This window comes from Lemur catta, chromosome 14, assembly GCF_020740605.2.
Source record: "Lemur catta isolate mLemCat1 chromosome 14, mLemCat1.pri, whole genome shotgun sequence".
Taxonomy (NCBI): domain Eukaryota; kingdom Metazoa; phylum Chordata; class Mammalia; order Primates; family Lemuridae; genus Lemur; species Lemur catta.
This window is the reverse complement of record NC_059141.1, coordinates 26,987,527-27,001,079: the sequence shown is the minus strand read 5'-3', so window position 1 is coordinate 27,001,079 and position 13,553 is coordinate 26,987,527.

Genomic DNA, 13,553 nt, shown 5'->3' with positions numbered 1-13,553 from the left:
ATACTGTGTTAGCTTAGGAATCACTCAACATCCATTTTTTTGAATCCCTTAGATTTTAAAAAAGCAACAAGTACAGTTGACAGCATAAAGACCAGGCTCCAGTTTCCTATGGGAAGGATACCTGCTGCTACCCTGTCCCGGCCCCACTACCACTCTTCATCTTTGCTCCCCGAGCACCTTCTGCTTCCCAGGTAAGCATTGCCACCCTGAATGGAAGGAGTACTTAATCGAGTCCCTGAGCCCCTGATGTGGTATGCAATTTATAAGTAAATGTTTTCCTCTGTCCATAAAGTCTTGTCAGCTACTCAAAGGGATCTGTGATTAAAAATGGTAAGAGCCCCTGTCTTGTATTATTTGCTTACTTGCTAGTTTCCCCCCACTAGAACATATTCCGTTTTTTCCTTTTTAATAAGCTTTTAATTTTAGAACATTTAGATTTACAGAAGTATTATTAAGACAATACAGTGAGTTTCCATATACCCCACACCCAGTCTCCCTCCCCTCTTACTGATATCTTACATTGGGATGATACATTTATCACAAAGAACCAATACTGATACATGATTATTAGCTAAAGTCCATACTTTATTCAGATTTCTTTAGGTTTTCCTTAATGTCCTTTTTCTGTCCCAGATTCCTACGTAGGATATCACATTACCTTTAATAGTTAGATCGTCTTAGGCAACTCTGGGTTGTGACAGTTCCTCAGACTTTCCTTGTTTGTGATGACTGACAGTTTTGAAGATCATAGATCATTTCATAGAATCAACATGTTTCTTGAGGGCAGGGATTTTGTTTTAATTATCTTGTGCTCCTATATGTGGCAATAGGGATATGATATGTGATAGCCCATCATAGGCTTTTGGGACTAAGTAAGTCAAAAAATTAATGCAGTCCAAAAGTGAGCTGTGGCTACTAAAATGCTGTCCTGGGCTGACTTAGAGTATTCCGATCATAGGAAGGCACAGTCCCCTCAGATTCAGTACTGGTTAGATCATACCTGGAAAATCTTGTGAATTGAATTTTAAGTGGAATGGTGACAAACCCCAAATTTAGTCACAAGCTGGTGATGAGGGCAGTCTGCAGGTGGGGTTTGTCACTCCTAGTATTGGCACAAAGCAGACTGCCCTAGCCTGGCTAAAGCCCTTCCCTCCTCCTATGCTCAGCTCATCTGGTGGACAGTGAGGACAGACTCCCTGAGAAGCTGTGAAAGAAATAATGTTGGGTAGGACAAGGCTGGGTTATGGGGTTTTGAAAGCCAGAAGAGAATGCAAGACTTTGTGGGGTCAGAGATACCTCTGAGGGTTTGTGATGTGATACAGGTGATTTTAGGAAGGAAGATGGACAGTATCAGGATAGGTTCGTTTGAAGAGATGGGAGTCAGGAAGCTTTTTGTAATAAGGAAAAAGCGAGTAACAGTGGTTTATGGACATTTAATAGTACAAAGGTAAACACTAAGAAAGATAATAGAATTTATAAAATTGGGTGATGAAATACAGGGAAGGAAATATACTAATTTTATCATTACTTATAAAAGTAAATTACAGATACTGTGATACTGGCTAAATAAATAGAAACTGAGAATATAATACAATCTGAATTACAAAGGTAACTATAGGAACAAAAATACAAGTCTTTGTAATTATTAAAAGAAATACAAAAAACAAAGCAAACTATATAATGAAATATTTTTAAAAGATAAATACAGAAAGTATAACAAAATATGACAGAACTAAGTTTAAACATATCAAATCAATAAATGAGCTAAACTCACCTATTAAGAGAAAAAGAATTTCAAACTGAATCACAAAGCAAAACTCAAATCTATATTGTATGAAAGACTTAGACCTAAAATAAAATAATTTAGAAAGGTTGAAGATCAAAGGATGTGTAAAGAGAAATCAGAAAAACCCAAACAAACAAAAAGCAAGCGTCAAGATCTTAACTGACAAGACTGTACACATTATGTATTCAAGCCAAAATGTACTAAACCAGACTTTTAAAAAAAGCACTCTATAATGCTAAAGGATGCAATTCATGATAAGCCTGAACAGTTATGAATCTCTGTGGATCAAGTAACTTAGCAGCAATATTAAGCAAAAACTATAGGGGGTATAAGGAGAAATAAAAGAAAAACATGGGTGGTAGGAAAGAAACTGTAATTCATCTCTCCTGGTCCGTGACAGATCAGTGATATAAAAAGGATATAAAAAAACCTTAGCATATCATTATGGTAGATCTAATTGACATACCCTGAGAAATTCTGAGAAGAGATATGGTGCAGACCTGGCATCACAAAGCTGGAAGAGACAACAAAGGACACTGACAGACATACAGAAACAGCCTGCCACTCAGGCCAACAGCAGAATTCTCAGTCTCCTGAAGAGTGCTTTCTTTGCTTTCAGAGTCTACTAAAATTGCTTTCTTTGTTGACCCATCTAGGTGCTTAAATGTGAATACTCTCATTGGCCTCTTTGCTACTAGCTGCAAGCTAGTCTGTAGCTCACCCAAGAAAATAAAATTCATGATTTGCAAACTGCACACACACTCCCACTTTTGCCTTTGTTAGACGAAATCAATCCGTTACTGGTTTCCACTGTGCACAAGTAAACAGGATACTAATAATTTACTATATTTCTATAAGTTTTCTTTGATAATATCAAACTCTAATGTGGAAATTACACAAAACTTGACTATGCATCAATCCACACAAAAAACCTGCCATCAATTCCAGAAAGTAGAATTAATGTAGAAGACATAGTCTCATGAAAATGTGACTAAAAAGAAATACGTAGGCTGGGCGCGGTGGCTCACACCTGCAATCCTAGCACTCTGGGAGGCTGAGGCAGGTGGATCGTTTGAGCTCAGGAGTTTGAGACCAGCCTGAGCAAGAGTAAGACCCCATCTCTACTAAAAATAGAAAGAAATTATATGGACAACTACAAATATATATAGAAAAAATTAGCCAGGCATGGTAGTGCATGCCTGTAGTCCCAGCTACTTGGGAGGCTGAGGCAGAAGGATCACTTGAGCCCAGGAGTTTGAGGTTGCTGTGAGCTAGGCTGACACCACAGCACTCTAGCCTGGGCAACAGAGTGAGACTCTCTCAAAAAAAAAAAAAAAGAAAGAAAGAAAGAAAAATGTAATAGGACCAAAGAATTCAATCTTTAGGTCAAATAAGAAATCTAAACTGAAATTTCAGAGTATCTAGAAAATTACTATAACGAAAATTCTACACATCATGAACTCTGGAATAAAACCAAAGCCAATGCTCAGAAGAAAATTAACATCCAACTGAAAAAGTCTGAGAATGAACAAGTAAATCAAACAGAAATAGAGGGTAATAAATAATACAAAAGCAGAAATTAATGAATTACAAAAGAGAAAAACAAAAGAAATAATACCTATGTACAAATACATGCAATGTAATTAAATAAGAGAAAAGAAAATAGAGTTTAAAAATTGGAAAGGAGAAGGTAAAATTATAACTATTTGCAGATATGATTGTATATGAGATAATCCACTGAAAAACTATTACAGACAATAAGCAAATTCAGTAAATTGGTTGGGTACATAATTAAAATAGCTTTCATATATACAAACCACCACCAATTAGATTTAATGCAAGGTATACTCAATACACTGGCCACCAAAAGAAGATAAAATGCTTAGCAATAAATACAAGAAATGTACAAGATCTACAAGAAGAAAGTTTAAAATATTTGTGAGTGACACAAAAGAATACTTGAGTAAGGCATGCCGCATTCTTGCATAGGAGAGTACACATTATGAAGATGTCAATTCTCCTTAAATTAATCTATAACTTTAACATAATCTCACAAATTAATTGTTTTAGCTGACCTAAACAAGAATGACCAGGAAAAAATTTTAAAAGAATAATGAATGGAAACAAGGCTTATGACATATTATAATACATTATAAACATACAATAAACAAAACACAATGGTACTGGCAAATAAGTTAACAGACAATTCAGTGAAACAGAATAGAAATTCCAAACATATTTAGAACTTACATGATAAAGGTGGAATCTTAAATTAGTGGAGAAAAACATAGATGATTCAATAAATCAAGTTAGGTCAACTGGGTAGCTACCTGGAGAAATAAAATTGGATCCATATCTTAAAAAATTTAAATATTGACCAAAGAGAAACCATGGAAGAATTATTTCATAGCCTCAAAGAACGGATAATCTTTCTAAGTATGTATAAGAATTCAAATGCAATAAAATTAAACTATGGAGAGAACAAAAACAGAGGAAAGGTGAGTGTGTCTATCTCCTGGAGCTGTAATACACTCTTCCTCTCCTATCCTTGGACATCAGAACTCCAGCCTACCTGGCTGTTAGACTCTAGGACTTATACCAGATGCCCTCTAGATTCTTAGGCCTTCAGCCTTGGAATCAGAGTTATACCACTGGCATCCCTGGTTCTGAGGCCTCTGGACTTGGAGTGAGCCACACTGCTGGCATCCCAGGGTCTCTAGCTTGCAAACAGCCTGTTTGGGGACTTCTTAGCCTCCATAATCACATGAGCCAATGCCCTTAATCAATCCCCTGTCATGTATCTATATATACATAGCCTATTAGTTCTGTCTCTCTGGAGAACCCTAATACATGGTCTAACCTGGCATATTAAAAGCACCAAGACTCAGTAATAAAATGCCAACAACATAGAGATGCCCAAATCTAAATATTAATATCTTCTCCCATTATCAAATTTACAGTGATAAGTTCAAAATTAAATCTCCTTGCAAATCAAAATCCAAAAATGTTAAACCCCAATAGAATTAAAATCCAAAACTAACTCCTTTATCTTCATGTCCAACACTCTTAAGTTAAAAGCCAAAAACAATCTTTCCCAAATTCCTTTTTTTTTTTGAGACAGAATCTCACTCTGTTGCCCAAGCTAGAGTGAGTGCCGTGGAGTCAGCCTAGCTCACAGCAACCTCAAACTCCTGGGCTCAAGAGACCCTCCTGCCTCCTCCTCCCAAGTAGCTGGGACTACAGGCATGTACCACCATGCCTAGCTAATTTTTTTTTCCTATTTTTAGTAGAGATGGGGTCTTGCTCTTGCTCAGGCTGGTCTCAAACTCCTGACCTCAAGTGATCCTCCCGCTTCGACCTCCCAGAATGCTAGGATTATAGGGGTGAGCCACTGTGCCCAGCCAATGAATATTATTAATACATGCAGAAATTACGGGGAATCTGTGAGATTAAAGGTAAGAAGTTATTGGTATTATTTTAAATATTTAGAAAATAAAAGTTTGCCTTTTTAAGTACCTAAGAATGGCAACGGGAAAGGTTTTTTTGTTATAGGGAAACAAAAATCAGGTCAAAACAAAGCCCTAAAATAACTATAGCAATCATGTACTACATAATGGATGTTTTGGTGAACAATGTACAGCACATACAACGGTGGTCCTGTAAGATTATAACAGAGCTACCCTATATATATGTACCTTTTTAAAAAAATCTTTTATACCTTATTTTTACCATACCTTTTCTATAGTACTACAATTGCCTACAGCAGTCAGTACAGTAACATGCTGTACAGGTTTGAAGCCTAGGAGCAATAGGCTTCAGGCAGATACAGCCCCAGGCAGATAGTAGGCTGTACCATCTAGGTTTGTGCATGTACACTCTGCAATGTTTGCACAATGAAATCACCTAACTATGCATTTCTTAGAACATATTTCCATTACAAGCAATGCATGACTGTACTTAGAAGGCACCACAGGTGGCCTATTAACTAGAGCAATCAGCTCTCAAAAGCTTTACCCTGTCACTTCAAGTGACAATGTGAAAGTCAAAAAATCCAGAACAAAAAGAGAGACATCCAGAGAGAGAAATTCAGAGTAAAGACTAGTTACAGTGGTTTACTGAAAACAGACAGAGGACCCTTTCCTGTCTATTCCCTTGCCAATTAAGCCAAGTCTAAATTTCTAAAATTCAGTAGGTGCCTGGTCATCTGGCAGAGGTGACAAGTCAAGCTCAATCCCCAAACTGATGCATCTTGTTTCTTTCATTTTCCCTCTCCCTCTGGCTACAGACACCCAGAAGCAGCTGGTAGCATTAAATGCCTAATCATTGTTACTTCCCCCTTTATCTGTTTCCTGGCTTGGATGGAGACCTACCAAGAGGGTCAGTTATTGAGCCAAGGGCTAAGATGAGTGCATTCAACACTCTCCATCTAGCCAAACCTACTCTGTCCCAAAAACAGGTCAGCAGTCCAAGTGTGGAAGCAGAGAAGACAGCTGGTTTGGAAGGCCATCTGAAGATGTGGTAAAGAGCATGTTTTCTAGGAGCACTGCTTGGGTTTATATCCTAGTGACACTAAGTAGACAGAAACTGAGTTACTTTATTTTATTTTTATTTTTTTCTGAGAAGTTCCATAGAAACATCTACCAAAACTGACCTTTAGCTTCCTGATCTGCAAAATGGGGATATTAATAACAATGCCTATCTCACTGGGCTATAATGAAGTTTAAAGGAGACAATCCAGATAAATTTAGAAAAGTATCTGGAATACATAAGCATTCTGTGTATGTGAGCTATTATTATAATTTCTGACCTAGGGTTGGGTTTTACTGGGTAGATATAACAGAAGGAAAAGGGTACAAGAGTGTAATGGTTAAAGTGATGGGAACTAAAAAGCAGAAGCTGACAGGGAGACAGGAGTTTTCGAAGCTGAAATACAGATGCACTGGAAGTCATTCAGTTAGAAAGCTGGAAAAAATGGGCAAAGAATAGTTTTTAAGGGTGGAGCTGACATAAATGACAAAGTTCAGAGAGTGGGTGGCTTCATGGAAAGGTAAAGGTTGCTAAATTTGAGGGGGAGCAAGCAGTTGAGAAGCCAGGATGTTGGCTGTGTTAACCACACAGAATTTGAAGTGACCTGGCATAAAGGTGGGACTTCAGGAAAGGAGGGAAACCATGAGCCGTGTGCCAAAGTCTTCAGTCAATGTAAGGAAATGAGAAAGACACTGACAGGAAAGCTCACAAAGCAATAAAGTGAGGTTGTGTGAGCATGTGTAAAGGTCAAAACTGGGAATAAGGATGCCAACTGCTCCTCGTAATTCCAACTGACAAAAGCTGGTGGGAAAAGACCACAGACCTAAGGCTGCTAAATGGCTTGCAATGCTTAGGAGAGTCTAGTGCAGTGATAAACTGTCTTTTCCAACATGTTAGGACTGCTCCTGTTGAAAACACAGCCACCAAACTGTTGAGAGTGCTTCCTCAAAGAAACCTGGCCATCCAGGTGTCACAGCTTCTATGAAGCCCCTCTCCCCCTTTAAACACATTCTCCAGCTCTTGAGAAGGATCACTTGTGTCTTCTCTCTACCCTGCACATACTTCCACCACAGTCTGGGTCATACTTCATCACATGTATATGTTTAAATGTCACTCTCATATAGGGACTTCCAGGGCTGGGGGAAAATGTAGTCATCATTTCATGTCTATCTCTTAACCCTGTGCAGGTACTTCATAAATGTCATCAGTTAAATGAAAGAGTTCTCATAGTCACCAAATTAGGAAGCACAGCATAAAAAGAATATTCTGCCTATGAGAATGGGCCGTGAAGCATTTGACTATAAAGAATGATTTTCTAGTAAAGATTAGAAAGAAAATGCAATATCCCTTCACCAACTTGTAGGATAACATTTCTGAATAGCCTATATTAAAAGGAGTCATGGTTGAGACCTCTAAGGGGAAAAAAAAAATCAGGATTTGGAGAACAAAATTGTTGGTGAACTTGTAAAATCCTTTACCTTAAATATACCAAACTTAAAAACAATGTCTTAAATTAGCAACATTCCATTTGTATTCCTTGTTCTTTTATTTTCTTTTTCCCCCCAAAATCCATATGTTGAAATGTATTCCTTGTTCTCTAAAAACTTTTTTAAAAATTTACTTACCCTGGAGTTTAAATGAGATGCTTATAAATTCATCTTTGCTGTATATAATACAATGAGAGGGTTTAAAAATTTTGTTTCTGGGTCTCCTTTCAAGTATTCTATGCCTTTCTGATTTTATTGAGTCACTGAGATTCTCTCCAAATGTCAATTTTTTGAACTTATCTATATATGATATAAATTCTTAAACATATGGAAAAGGTATTCAAAACAAAGTAAATATATCCTAAGAATTCAGCCTATGTAAGTTCACGGTTGGGGGAGAGGGGATTACTATGTGATTCATTGATAGGTTAACAGAAAGATAGAGAAAAAAGTACAGAAATCATGACAACTTTAAAGAAAAACAAATTTTGAAGTAGTACAAAGCAATTCTTAGGTATTTAAAAATTTTTTAGTTATTTAAATCAAAGAACATATTATTTGCTCCAAACTTAATTATAAATATCACTTCTCCTTCAGTTCTCCAAACCTAAAGGCCTTTGATTAATAAGCATAAACTTAAAAGCCAGCAGAGTGGTGCAGCAGAAGTGTGTTGAGCTCCTACCCCAGAGGTCAATGGATCAAAACCATTCTCTATGGACTTTTTATAAAAAATAAAAATAAAAAAATAAACTTCTGTGAAAATCTCATAAAATTACTTTCTTTGGACTAATAAAATAATTTCTGGCCAGGCGCGATAGCTCACACCTGTAGTCCTGGCACTTTGGGAGGCCAAGGTGGGAGGATTGCTTGAGGCCAGGAGTTCAAGAGCAACCTGAGCAACAGAGTAAGATGCCATCTTTACAAAACAAAAAAAGTTAGACAGGCATGATGGTACACACCTATGCCTCCTGAATGGCTGAGGCAGCAGGATCACCTGAGCCCGGGAGTTTGAGGTTGCAGTAAGCTATAATGACACCACTGTACTCTAGCTCAGGTGACAGAGCTAGATCCTGTAATAATAATAATAATAATAATTTCTTGTGGGCCCTTGGCTTTATTCTTCTTTGGGTTTGGAGGATTCAGGAAAGTATACATTTATACAGTCTGTGAAAGGAAATAACTACTAACAGAAGTGAACCTATTTCTCCCTCATTACTGCATAGGGAGTAACTTATAAAGAAAAATTTTGTGTTTTCCATGAAAAAGGGCCCTGAGTAAAGCAAATGGATAGTGGAAATTCTGAGATGTTAGTGGTTAATGTTAATTCAGTAATGATGTGCTGTTATGTGGTACAGAGTTTTATTGTAGTGGCAGAAATTTCAGTAGCTATCTAAGTGACTTTATTCCTTAAAAGTCAGATGTGCAGACATATATACCTTACAGAATTCTGTAAGTAAAATTATAACTATAGTTATATTTAACACTGGAAAGGATTTTAAACATTCTGGGATCTATATCATGAGCATAAAATAATTTCCTGTTATCTTACAACAGTGCAATTTTAAATGCAAAAAATTTGAAGTGCAAAATATTTTTGCACTGTTAATACTATTACAGTCATGCACTGCATAATGATGTGTCAGTCAATGACAGACCAATATAGGATAGTGGTCCCATAAGATTATAATACTGCATTTTTATTGTACCTTTTCTATGTTTAGATATGTTTAGATGCACAAATACTTACCATTGTGTTATAATTGCCTACAGTATAGTAACATGCTGTACAGGTTTGTAGCCTAGGAGCAACAGGCCATACCATATAGCCTAGGTGTGCAGGAGACTATACATCCAGGTTTGGGTAAGTACACTCTATGATGTTTGCATAAAAACAAAATCATCTAGGCCAGGCGCGGTGGCTCACGCCTGTAATCCTAGCCCTCTGGGAGGCCAAGGCGGGTGGATCGCTCGAGGTCAGGAGTTCCGAGACCAGCCTGAGCGAGACCCCGTCTCTACTAAAAATAGAAATAAATTATCTGGCCAACTAAAAAATATATATAGAAAAAATTAGCCGGGAATGGTGGCTCATGCCTGTAGTCCCAGCTACTAAGCAGGCTGAGGCAGTAGGATCGCTTAAGCCCAGGAGTTTGAGGTTGCTGTGAGCTAGGCTGACGCCACAGCACTCACTCTAGCCCGGGCAACAAAGTGAGACTCTGTCTCAAAAAAAAAAAAAAAAAAAAACACAAAATCATCTAATGACATGTTTCTCAGAACCTATCCCTGTCACTAAGGCATGCATAACTACATATTTTATGTCAAATTCAAGTTAAACACAATTGTTTTAAAAGTTATATTTGTAATATGAAATGAAGACTTGCTTGATTCATGCAGCAAATATTTGCTGAGCACTCACTACTTACTAGGCATTATTCTGGGTATTGAGGATTCACAGGTGATAAAGACAGATATGGTTTCTACTTTCCTACTATCATGAAGCCCATGTTTTATCTTGAATCATTTACATTAAGAATATACAATCCAGCAGTAAAATGTTATAAAGTCACCGATGTCACAGAATCAAGGTTGAAAAGGAGCTCAGCAATTCCAAGATGTACATTATTTTACATTTGACATCTCTGAAATCAGTCACAACTTACAATCTTAGCAATGTTTTCAGACCAGGCAGATGGAGTTGGCACTGCCTCTACCAGCGTGTCAAAATTGCAGAATGAGCATCGGGGGCTTGTAAGAAAATCCCAGATTCAACAGTGAACGTATACTTTTAAGGATTCTTGATGATTCAAGATTCAATAAAATGTAACAGTTCAAAGTGTTCATTTATTACAGGTAAGAAAAATGAAATTCACAGAGGTTAAATGACTTGCTTAATTCACAAAGCTGGTAGGTAGACTAGGTCCAGGTCTGTGTTCCATTTTCATTGTTGTTCTGCCTGTGTTCGGATACATAGAGGCAAAGAGGTGTTATATAAAATAAATATGTATGAAGACGGCTCTAGTTTTGTAACCATGGGCAAGAAATTTAATCGTTTTTTGCTCCAGTTTCTTTAACTGTTAAAACAGCAATTTTATAAACCTAACTCACAGTGTTGCTGTATTTTACAGGATAACATATGTATAGGACTTATCACAGAGATTAGCATATGGTAAGTATTCCATAAATGTCAACTATTTGAGATCAAACTTTACATTTAGCAGAAAATTGTTTAAAGTAGTCACCAATTACCCTACAGCTATTGTTCACTACATGACATCCACATCTAGTTATTTGTCTAAAATACTAGAAAACTAAATAGAATGGTCAAATGTTTGAACTGATAAATACAATAAAAATTTCCACCTTAATGCTTTGTCTAACTACTGTGCCAAGAACCCAATAGACCTACCCGCAAGAAACCATACAAAAAGAAAGAATCCAAGCTATCTACAACCACCAAATAAGTACCTTATACAAACATATTATAAGCACAATCTCAACACCAGGAACAAAATACTTAAAATGTATAAACATATCATTTATTTTTGCTTTATAATAGTATATTAACCCTAGTACAAAAAACACAAGTTTTAGAGGTTTAAACCTTTCTAGGTCAGTTCTTCTAATTTTGAGAGTTTAAGTGAAAGTCTAAATTAGAACACATTATGTAGAATTAACCTGCTTTAAATATCAGTTTTGACATTTTTATTTCCACAAAAATAGTAACATTCTGTATTTTATGTATCAACTCATTACATATCTCAGGCAAATAAAAATAATTTCAACTTAGATTTTGAATCCAACGCAGTTAAGCATTTAAAAAATAATCTTAATTACTAGGAAATGCTAAAAAATTAACTCACATTTGTTCCTGTTTCACTCCTTGACAAAACTAATAGGACACCCTGCAAGGAGGAAAAGTAACTCAAATTAATAGAACTACCTTATTTTCAGAAGCATCTGGAAATTAAAGCCTTACTATGAGGTATCTTCGCGTTACAACTAACTGCACAGCAGCAAAGTTCAAATATTTTAAATATGAATCTATTTTCTCACACCAGTTATTTTAAAATAACTCTTTCATTAAAATCTGAAAAGCACTAACGTTATATAAACCTTAAAACTATCACATGACTTAATATGTGAACTTTGCCTATTAATTTTGAAACAAACCTAGTATTAGTTCCTTTATCTTTGAGATATTTTTTAAAAAACAATCACATACTGCACTATACCCAACGTAGACATTTTCTAGGATCAAAGTCTATCTAGGGCAGGGCAGACTAGGGTTGAGTGTAGTTGGGTTAGCAAGGAAGGGCCTTATAACCAGCTCTGAGCGCCCCACGGTAAGGCGTATCTCTAGTGAAATGACCAGAAACCAGGCCCCAAAGGGGGCGACGGCTCGAGGCCGCCCTTAGTAAGGCGCCCCCCGTTTCGACTGCCCGGGAGTTCCCGGCGCGCCCCATCTCTCTCTGTTCCAGCATCCGGCCCGCCCCTCCCAGGCTGCCGCCCCACCGCCCGCCTAGCTCCAGGGCTGCGGGAAGTGACGGAAACAAAAACTCAGCACACAAAGAAGGGGCGGGTGAGAAGTGAGGCCCCTCCCTGCTAAGAGGGGCGACTTTAGAATAACTTGGCCGCAAGTTAACAGGAAGCACGGAGACGCAGTTCCTAGGACTGTCTGGGGCACCCTGCTGCCCAGCAATCTCATTCTCTGTCCCTTGACAGTCCTCCTTGAGACCCCAGGCTCTGAGCGCCTTCTGGGCAACCCTGGACTCGATCTCCATCGCTGGTCCCCACTGATGGCAGCCATGTCATTTGCATCCGGGTATTTCGAGGAGCGGAGGCCAGAGGCTAACGGAAGTGACGCGACGCGGAAGGATCCGCGGTCGACTGAGGGAGACTGCGGTGAAGGGGTTTCCGGCAGCGTGTGCATCAGAGCAGCTGGCGGGGGCGGGGAGAGGTCGTGGACCTTACATCCAACTGACTCCAACAAAGTTTAGGAGTGAGGCATTATGCTTACACCAGCACTGCCATGCCATTTAATGCTTTTGGAGAAGGGGAGGAGAGGAGAAGCTTTTCGAGAGGAGAAGTTTTGGAGAGAGCCATTGCTATGCTTCCCCACTCACCTTCAAGTCTAGTGAGAAGGGCTTCCATGGCAGTAATCAGAGAACTTGGCCTGTGTTCCCTGGGTTTTGAGAGGTATAGTAGTATTCTGGCTCACATCTGGGAAATCCCAAGGGTGTAGGAGATGGGCCAGTGGGAAATTTTGGCAGAGGAACGAAGGAGAGTCGCTATGCTGGCATTAGCCATAGTTTGTCAGGGCAGATGATACCTTGGTGTTTCTCATGCATCAGATGCGGGCACCTGAGAGAAGAGGGAGTTGGCCTGGGCCCTTTTTGAGTCTAGCAAAGACGGCTGCCTAGAAAGGAGCTGGGACTCCAACAGAGAGAGTCTGTGTGGTGTGAATTATTAGAAAAATCCAGAGCTGTAGATGTAACAGTAACTGGAGGAATAGAATTCATTGACCATGTAGGATGACCAACTTGTCCCAGTTTTCCTGGGACTTTCTGCTTTAGTACCAAAAAGTCCCAAGTCCCAGGGACCCCTCTGTTCTGGACAATTCAGGATGGTTGGTCATTCTACGTTTTCAGGAGTTGCAGTTGGAGGCACCGTAGCAGGGAACCTCCAACAACCCAAAAAATCACCCATGAGAGTAAGAGTCAAGTTTTTAACTTTCAAGTAGGTCCAGATTGTGTAAA